Raw genomic sequence first — 9,420 nt, 5'->3', positions numbered from 1 at the left:
GAAATGATGCAGTGGAGATACTCACAGCCATATCCATCCACTCCCCACCACCCCTTTATCCACCCCCCAGCCCCCACCCCGGAGAATAGAGAGTTTCTGATTCAGCTTTAGCACCAGAGAACCTAGCACAGGACCTAGAAGAGTTGTTGTGGAATAAACAAGTGAGCAAATAAATGAAATCATACCATTTGTAGCCCAGACTGAACCTAGGAATTATAACTGTGCTCAAACACTCTCCAGGGCAATTAAGTCTGTGGCCAATGCATAGTTTAGTAAGACCAATTTCTTTTTCCTCATTTATACCAATCACAAACTGGAATGCCTTGAACCAGATCTGTCTAACACATGTATATGTTTTGTTTCACCAGCACGGGTTTGTGTGTGTTTGTTCGTCTGTCTGTTTGTTTGATGCTTTTAGGTAAGACTGGAGCTCTGCAGTGCAGCCATGTTCCCCACTCCTTATTCTACCCCAGCCCCTTCCCACATTTCCAGGACTGATTTCATATGTGAAGACTTTGACACCAGGTTTAAATCTCCCTGGAAGTTTAATTTTTCAATCTGACCATGAATATCATGAATTTATTTTGAAATGGATTTGCCCAGAAGAAAAGGCCTACAGATCTTTAAACCTTAGCTCACTTTCAATGAAATATCTATAGAGTTTGATGTGGCACAGGACCTAGTACACTTAAGGTGACTCCCTGAACTAATATTGATGAGGACATGGGGATGGTCTAGTCTGCATGCTCATCTTCCCACAGAGGTGATTCTCAGGCTTTAGTGGGTATCAGAGTCACAGGAGAGAGAGTAGAACAGGTGGATGCACTCGCTAAAGCTCAGGAAAGAGCTCCTATTCTGGTACCCTACAGTGCCCACCACCGTAGGAACACACTTGTTCTCAAGATGCATCTGAACCCCAACCAAATAATTCTGTGGAACTCAACACAGTGGAGTAGGGAATGGGAATGGGCATGAAGGTGGGTAGTGAATGGCGTAGGGACATTCACACCACCATCATCATCATTAACATTAACATTAATTGAGTCACAACTGTGTGCCAGAAAGGACCAGGTACCTAGTTTTCAGGACCCAGTGCAAAATGAAAATGTGAGACCCATTCCCTGGTTCAAAGAGTGTTAGGAACTTTAGGACAGTGACAGAAGAGCATTACACCAGGCCCTGGGCCCTTCTGAACACAGGATTCAGCACCCTTGAATCTAATCCTGGTGCCAGGCAGTCTAACTACTGCAAAACTAAAACCTTATTTAATAAGATAAAGAAGTCAGGGTTATTACTATCTCCATTTTATAAATGGGGGAACTGAGGCACAGAGTTATCTACCTAACATCATACAACTAGTAAGTGGTAGGCAGAGATTTAAACTCAGGCACTAACTCCAAAGCCATTATGTTAACCTAACATCCACCTTCTCCATTTTCTGCCCTGTAACAAACAAAAACTTTCATGGCTTCCATGCCTTCACCAATCATCATACCAACCTCAAGTCCATTCCTATCTGCCTAGAGGTTAAGGAACTTACCCAAAGTCACACAGCTGGTGAGCTAGAGCTGGGACACAATGTAAGATAATGTGTCTTCAAAGCTCACCTCTTAACCTCTACACCAGAGTTCAGATCTTGACTTACACTTATCTCACCCTCACCCTCTTACTTACTTTTTTACAAAAGTAAAAATTGAAGCTCACCCAGAAATAGATCCATATCTTAATCTGTTTTCTGTTCCATATAACAGAATACCTGAAATTCAGTAATTTGCAAAGAAAATGAATTTATCTCTTACAGTTATGGAGGCTGAGAAGTCCAAGGTTGAGGGGCCACATCTGGTGAGGGCTTTCTCACAGGTGGGGACTCTCCAGAGTCCTGAGGCAATGCAGGGCATCACAGGGCAAGGGAGCTGAGCATCCTAGCTCAGGTGCCCCTTCCTCTTCTTAAAAAGCCACCAGTCCCACTCTTGTGATAACCCATCAATCAATTAGCCCACTAATCCATGAATGAATTAATTCATTCACTTCTTAAAGGCCACATTTCTCAATAGGGTCACATTGGGAATTAAATTTCAACATGAGTTGAAAGATTCAAACCATAGAAAAGTACAAAAATATAGTCAACTAATCTTTGACAAAGAAGTAAAAGCAATATAATGGAGAAAAGATAGGCTTTTCAACAACTGGTTCTGAAACAACCGGACATCCACATGCAAAACAAATGAATCTAGACATAGACCTTACACTCTTCACAATAATTGACTCAAAATGGATCATATCCCTGATGCAAAACGTAAACCAATAAAACTCATAGAAGAGAACATAAGAGAAAACCTAAATGACCTTGAGTATGGCAATTACTTTTTAGATACAACACCAAAGGCAAGATTCATGAAAGAAGTAATTAATATGTATAATTAATTAAAATTTAAAATTTCTACTCTGAGAAAGACACTTTCAAGAAAATGAGAAGACAATCCACAGACTGGGTGAAATATTTGCAAAAGACATATCCGGTGAAGGACTATTATCCAAAGTATACTAAGATCTCTTAAAACTCAATAATAAGAAAATGAGTAATTCAATTGAGACCTAAACAGACACCACACCAAAGAAGATACACAGATGGTTATCAAACATACAAAAAATGTTCTACATCATATGTCGTTAGGGAAATTCAAATGAAAACAACAATGAGATATCACTGCACAGCTATTAGAATGACCAAATCAGAACACTGACACCACCAAATGCTGATGAAGATGTGGAGCAGCAAGAATTCTCCTTCATTGCTGGTGAGAATGCAAAATAATAAAGTCACTTTGGAAGACAGTTTGACAATTTCTCACAAAACTAAATATACTCTTAGCATATGATCCAGCAATCATGTTCCTTGGTATTGATGCAAATAAGTTGAAAATTTACGTCCACACAAAACCCTTCACAGGCATTTTAGCAGCTTTATTCATAGTCACCAAAACTTGGAAGCAACCAAGTTGTCCTTCAGCGTGTAAGTGAACAAGTAAACTGTGGTACATCTAGACTATAAAATATGATTCAGTGCTAAAAAGAAATGAGCTATCAAGCGATGAAAAGATATGGAAGAACATTAAATGCATATTACTACATGAAAAAAAAAAGCCAAGGTGAAAAATCAATTATACTGCATGATTCCAACTAAATGACATTTTAGAAAAGGCAAAAATATGGAGAGAGTAAAAAGATCAGTAGTTGCTAAGGGTTAGAGGAAGAGAAGGATGAACAGGTGAAGCACAGAGGATTTTTAGGGCAGTAAAACCATTCTATATGATACTATATAACAGTGGGTACATGTCATTATACATTTGTCAAAACCTGTAGAATGTACACCATCGAGTGAACCCTAATGTAAACTATGTACTTAGGTGATAATGATATGTCAATACAGATGCTCTTCCACTTGCGAAAGAGCTATACCCTGATAAGCCAATTGTAAACTGAGAATATCATATGTCAAAAATGCATTTAATATACCTCACCTACCGAACATCATAGCTTAGCCTAGCCTACCTTAAATGTGCTGACACATACGTTAGCCTACAGTTGGCAAGATCATCTAACACAAAGCCTGCTTTATAATAAAATATTGAATATCTCATGTAATTAATTGAATGCTGTACTGAAAGTGAAAAAAGAGAATGGTTATATAAGTACTTGAAGTATGGTTTCTACTGAACATGGATCATTCACAGTATCATAAAGAAAAATTTTAAGATGAACCATCGTAAGCTGGGGACCATTGTATAAGCTGATAAATTGTAACAAATGTTATGTTCTAGCAGTGGGTATTGATGGTGGGAGAAGCTATGTGTGTCTGGGAGCAGGGAATAAATGAGATCTGTTTTTACTTTCTGATCAATTTTGTTGTGAATCTCAAACTTCTAAAAAATAAAATCTATTTGAAAGGAAAAAGCAGAAAAAAGAAAATATCTTTCTAAAGTTTATGATTACTGTGCCATTTATAGATGAAGACAGTGTGGGTTAGTGAGGCTAAATAACTTGCCCAAATTCACCCATTTGGTAATTGGGGGAACTGGGATTCAAATATGCCTAGTCTGGCTTAAGACATTGAAGTAATAAAATGTTTGAGAAAGGCAGACAAAACAAATTAAGGCTCAGAAACCTGTGTAGTATTTGCAAAAGCTATAGAGCTTGTAAGATGCGAGTCAGCATCAGAATCCAATCAGTCTGGCTCCTGGGCCTGCACCTCCAACCCCTTTCCAATAACACTGCAGGTGTACTTAGATACAGTCACACATGCAGACACAGAACCTCAGCGATATCAGAGGCCATTACTTCTCCTTCCAGGTAGGTGCACATAAGCATAAACACAGATATGCACAAGAGTACACATATCTACATCGAATACATACATATGCATAAACTTATGTGCATACATATGTGCACACACACATCACCCTTACTGCTACATGGCTCTAATTCCCTTCCCAAGTGTAAGAAGCTACATCTCCGGAGTCCAGTTTTCCCACAGAGCTCAGTGAGGACATCAGTGATGTTCCCCCTGCTACCCCCACCCCTGCAATCCCCTGGGAAGACCACAGGGCCAATCCTCACAGGACTCTGGCATGCAGAGAAGATAGGCGCCTGTCTCCCTTTTTATTAAAATTCCCACCATAGGTGGGGAAGAACCATCACATTTCTGAGGCTAGATCTGTGCTTCAAGAAGCCTCTTTCAGAGATTCAGAGCCTGATCTTAATCCCCTGGCAGACCCCCAAGTCTTTTCAGTCCCCTGAATCTCCTTTGTCAAGCCCACAGGTAGGCACACTGAGGGGTCTTGATAATGGGAACTGTGGGGTCAATATCTTCATGTGGTTATCCCTTTTCCTTATCCTGTTTTTCTCTCCCCCATCTCAAAAGCCAGGAAACATGGTCTTTCTCTATATTTTTTCCTTTCTTTCTTTATGGTCAAATATCAAACATTTGAAATACCTACTTTGTTCAAGACACTTTCTCCTGCCCTTAGAGGGCAAGCCAACATTCTGCAACTGACAGAGCTCTCACCTCCAGGAAACCAGGTCAACAGAGGAACAAGTGAACAAGAGAGTTAGGGCAATGCAGAAGCTGAGAGCACACACTCTGGAGCTGTAATCTACCACCCTCTGGCTGTGTATTCTTAGGCAAGTCACTTCAGTTCTGTACCTCATTTGTGTTATCTGTAAAATGGAGTTGTTGTAAAGACTAAATGACTTAGTTTACGTCAAGTTTGTAGAGCAGTACCTAGAAATAACAGAAAGGCAAACTTCCACTTGTGATGTGGAAGAATTTCCTAATCCGGATTTGTTCCACCCAAGGACTGGGTCACCTCCAGATATTGTGAGCTCCTTGTCTTTAGAATTGTGGAAATTGAACAATCGCTTTCCTAGGACGCTAAAATGATGAAGGTGAAAGGCAGAGGGGTCTAAAACCTCATGATATCTGAGCAAAACTCTCTGAGGATTCACAGTCCCTTCCTTAAGACTCAGGAGACCTAATCTGTAAGAGCTGTATTCGCAGTTGCACTTATGAACACTGGCTGATCGCAGGTAGGGGAGGCACCAGGAAGAACTAATAGCTTGAGAGTTTAATTCATTGAATTATTGAGAGAGAGAAGCAGAGGCAGGCATCTGGAAAATCAGTGATACCCAGGAGAAAAATGACAGAAACAAAAGTGGGGCAGAAGCTAACTGAGGACAACCTGAGCTGGTTGAACTGGGTTCAATTATCGATCTGAAGGACCTACAGTGGCCAGAAGAACTTTCAACCTAAACTAAGTAGGAAATAAGAAATTAGGCTGAGACACCACCTTCTCTGAAGCCAAGAGACATGAGGTAAATCTCTCATTTGATATAGGAGTAAAAACTAGGCAGAAAGAAGACATTTCAGAGAACTGAAAAGAGAAGAAGCCAGCCTAGAAAGGACCTGCGAAATCCCCAAGGGGAACATACCTCTGCAAGGGACCTATGCACCCAACACTGCTGATCTGCTTGCTTGTACTGCTGGAAGAGAAAAGACAGTAAGCAGGAAAAGGCTGGAATTCCAAAATGTGGACCCAGAAGACATCTAGAGATCTTAAGGTGAGGTGTTGATGTTGCAAAATCAGAGGGCTGTTGTTTATTCAAGATCTGATAAAGCTGTGGTCCAAAGTCATAGCTTGTCATCTCTGAAGGCAAGAAACAGGAGATCACATGGCTTTGTGGAACGGGAGGCAGAAATGGGAGTAGGAAGGAAGGAAATCAAAAGGATCCCGATATGTAGCAGCAAAGGATAGAGTGGAAGGAGTGGGTCAGCAAGGAGGCTGAAGGCACTTGGCAGTAAGACGGCCTCTGTTGGCAGAGGACACACCAGTTTAGTTCTCTACTGCACGTGTACAGTTTGGGGAAGAGGTGTGATAGAGCAGTTTAAAACACATAATTTACAGTCAGTGTACTCAGGTTTGAACCCCAGATACACCACTCACCAGCTCTGTGACTCTTAACTTCAGTCTCCTTTGTTGTAAAGGGCGAAATAATGGTACTTCAAACATAGTGTTATTGTGAGGATTAAATGAGACAAGCGGTAAGCACAGACTCTGTCTAATAAATGTTAGCTGCATTTTTCCAGTTTAGTCAATTCTCAACTGTCCTTGCTCATTCAGGGGACTAGGTGCATGAATAATGAGTAGCTTTCCACCGGGGTTCTGCCCACCCAGCGTCCCAATTTGGGAAGTGCATTGTGTGCTGACAATGCGTACTCCCTGGTTTCATTTGGCCAAGAGAAGGACCCTGCATAAGTGATGAGTAAATAAGAAAAGGAAAAACAACCTCAGGTGACAAATGTTCATAATGTAAAAATTTTAATAGAGGAAGTCTAGAAGTATAGAAATAATCCACATTTCCTGTCTGTCAAGGAAGGGAGTAAATACCTTTTAAGGTGACATGATGTGACTTAAAAGGCTTAGAAAGACTCCCAGTCTCTCCTGGCCCTTCCCAACCACCACCTGATGACAAGACCCATCACTAAAATGTCATTTCTCTAGCTTATTGTATGAGCAGTTATGCTAATCACTTGCCATAGAGTTTGCCAAAGACTCGCTCAACTGTCATTTGACAGCTCCTAGGCAGGGTAGAACGTAGCACACACACAAACATACATGTGTGCACCATTATCTATATGGCAGTGAAATGACTTGCCCAAGGCATGAGGAAAATACGTGATACTGTCAAATCCAGCTAAATGGGAACGAGCTAAGTAACTGCCCCTGAGAAAAATCACATAAATTTGGAAAATTCCAAGTTCAAGCCAAGGGTGATGAGATAGCCCTTTATCACCAGGTCAAACTATGTCCCAGGGGTGAAGCTAAAAGATACAGAGAAAGAAATGTGGAACGAACCCAGAGAGTTAAATAAGTACATTGCCCAAGAGTGAGATGAAAGGTATGTGTCCCATGTTTCTAATATCTATTGACATGTTTAAGATTTGTAAACTCTATTTTAGCATTCCAGATCTCAGGATCTATTCTACACTGTAAAAATTATCTCATGAGTGAGAAATATATATATAGACAAAAAATATCCATTGTAACATTCTTGGGGTAGCGGAAGCATAATGAACCATTTAACCTCATTCCTATATGTAGTGTATATAGATCTAAACCGAGAAAAAGATCTTTAAAATATGCACACAATTCCCGTGGAATTATAGGAAATTTAACCTTTTAAATTATGAAATGAATATAAACACAACCTTTATTTTTAAACAGACAATATAATATAAAGTGAAATATGAAAATTCAGTAGGTAACCACATTACACATTACACTTTTTAAGGACTCTTTCCACACCACAACAAACACAACATATTTAAAAAAATACTTTTCTTTACAAAAATGGGATTATTCTTTTTTTATTATTATACTTTAAGTCTTGGGATACATGTGCAGAATGTGCAGGTTTGTTACGTAGGTATACATGTGTCATGGTGGTTTCCTTACCCATCAATCGTCATCTAGGTTTTAAGCCTGGCGTGCATTAGATATTTGTTCTAATGCTCTCCCTCCCCTTGCCCCCCACTACCCGACAGCCCTGGTGTGTGATGTTCCCCTCCCTGTGTCCATGTGTTCTCTTTGTTCAACTCAAAAATGGGATTATTCTTTAGGCTTGTTCTCTTCCTTGTTTTTGTCACAAAATGTCCATGACATTTTGTTATGTCTGTGCCATCAGACTGCCTGAATTAAAATTCCAGCTCTACCACTTACTCCCTGCGGGGTCTGGTAAGTTACTTAATTTTGCTACACTCTAAATTTTTATCTGTAAGTTGCAATCATAATAATGCCTATGTTGTAGGATTTGGAGAAAATAAAATGATAAAAGCTTTGCAAAGCACTTAGCTCAGTGTGTAGCAAGTATCAGGTGTTAATAAATATTGGCTAACATTACCCATCTTATTTCTTCAGAGACTACATGATGTTGAGTAATAAAAATACACTATAAACTATTTGATAAATCACCTATTTGTGAATATTCAGTTTGTTTCCTGTGTAGCTGTTTTGTTTGTTATGCTGTATTATGTTTAGTTTGCTATTACAAGCAACATTACAGTAAAATGTGTGTACATATACTTTGACATACAAATATATCCTTTTTTTTAAATGATAGCTTTTTGTAAGTGGAATTATTGCACAAAGAAATGCAGATTTTCCGTTCTGATGGAGACTACCAAAGGGACAACACTAATTTACTCTCTTACTGCTAGTACACGTGAGTGTCTAGTTTCCTTTGTATATTGTCAAAAAATTTAGCATAAAACTGATAAGTGAGAATTGAATTTCAGTCCACATTTCCTGATTATCAATTATGTTGATCATCTTGTCATACATTTTATTTGGTAACTGTGTTGCATGTATTTTCATTGAGTCAATAGTTTCTATTTTAGCTTTGCCTATAATCTCTTTTGGCATAATTTTCAAATTTTTAAGTGGGTTATTTTGTCATTCTTGCTTCTTCATTTCATTTCTTGCTTGGAATGACATTCCCATCCTGAGACTGTAAAAATATGTTCCTTTAGTTTTGGCTCAAACTTACTTTGTAGTTTGGATTTTTAACTTTCAGATTGTTCATTCATCTGGGTTTTAGTTATATGTGTGGGTTAGATAGAAATCTAGCCTTATACTTTCCAAGTGTTCAACCAATTGTCACAAATATCATTAATATTCCATTCTTTCTTTGATGCTATTAAATTTTACTGTATATTAAGTTGCAGATAAATTACTGTCTATATATATCTACCTATATATATATGTATGCATAAATACAGATCTACGAAATTCTTTATGGTGGTCCATTGATTTGCTTTTCTGTTTGTGCCATTATCTTATTGTTTTTCACTGTTATGTAATTTGA

The sequence above is a fragment of the Macaca fascicularis genome, chromosome 15, assembly GCF_037993035.2.
Source record: "Macaca fascicularis isolate 582-1 chromosome 15, T2T-MFA8v1.1".
In the NCBI taxonomy this organism is placed as follows: domain Eukaryota; kingdom Metazoa; phylum Chordata; class Mammalia; order Primates; family Cercopithecidae; genus Macaca; species Macaca fascicularis.
This window is presented reverse-complemented; position numbering follows the sequence as displayed.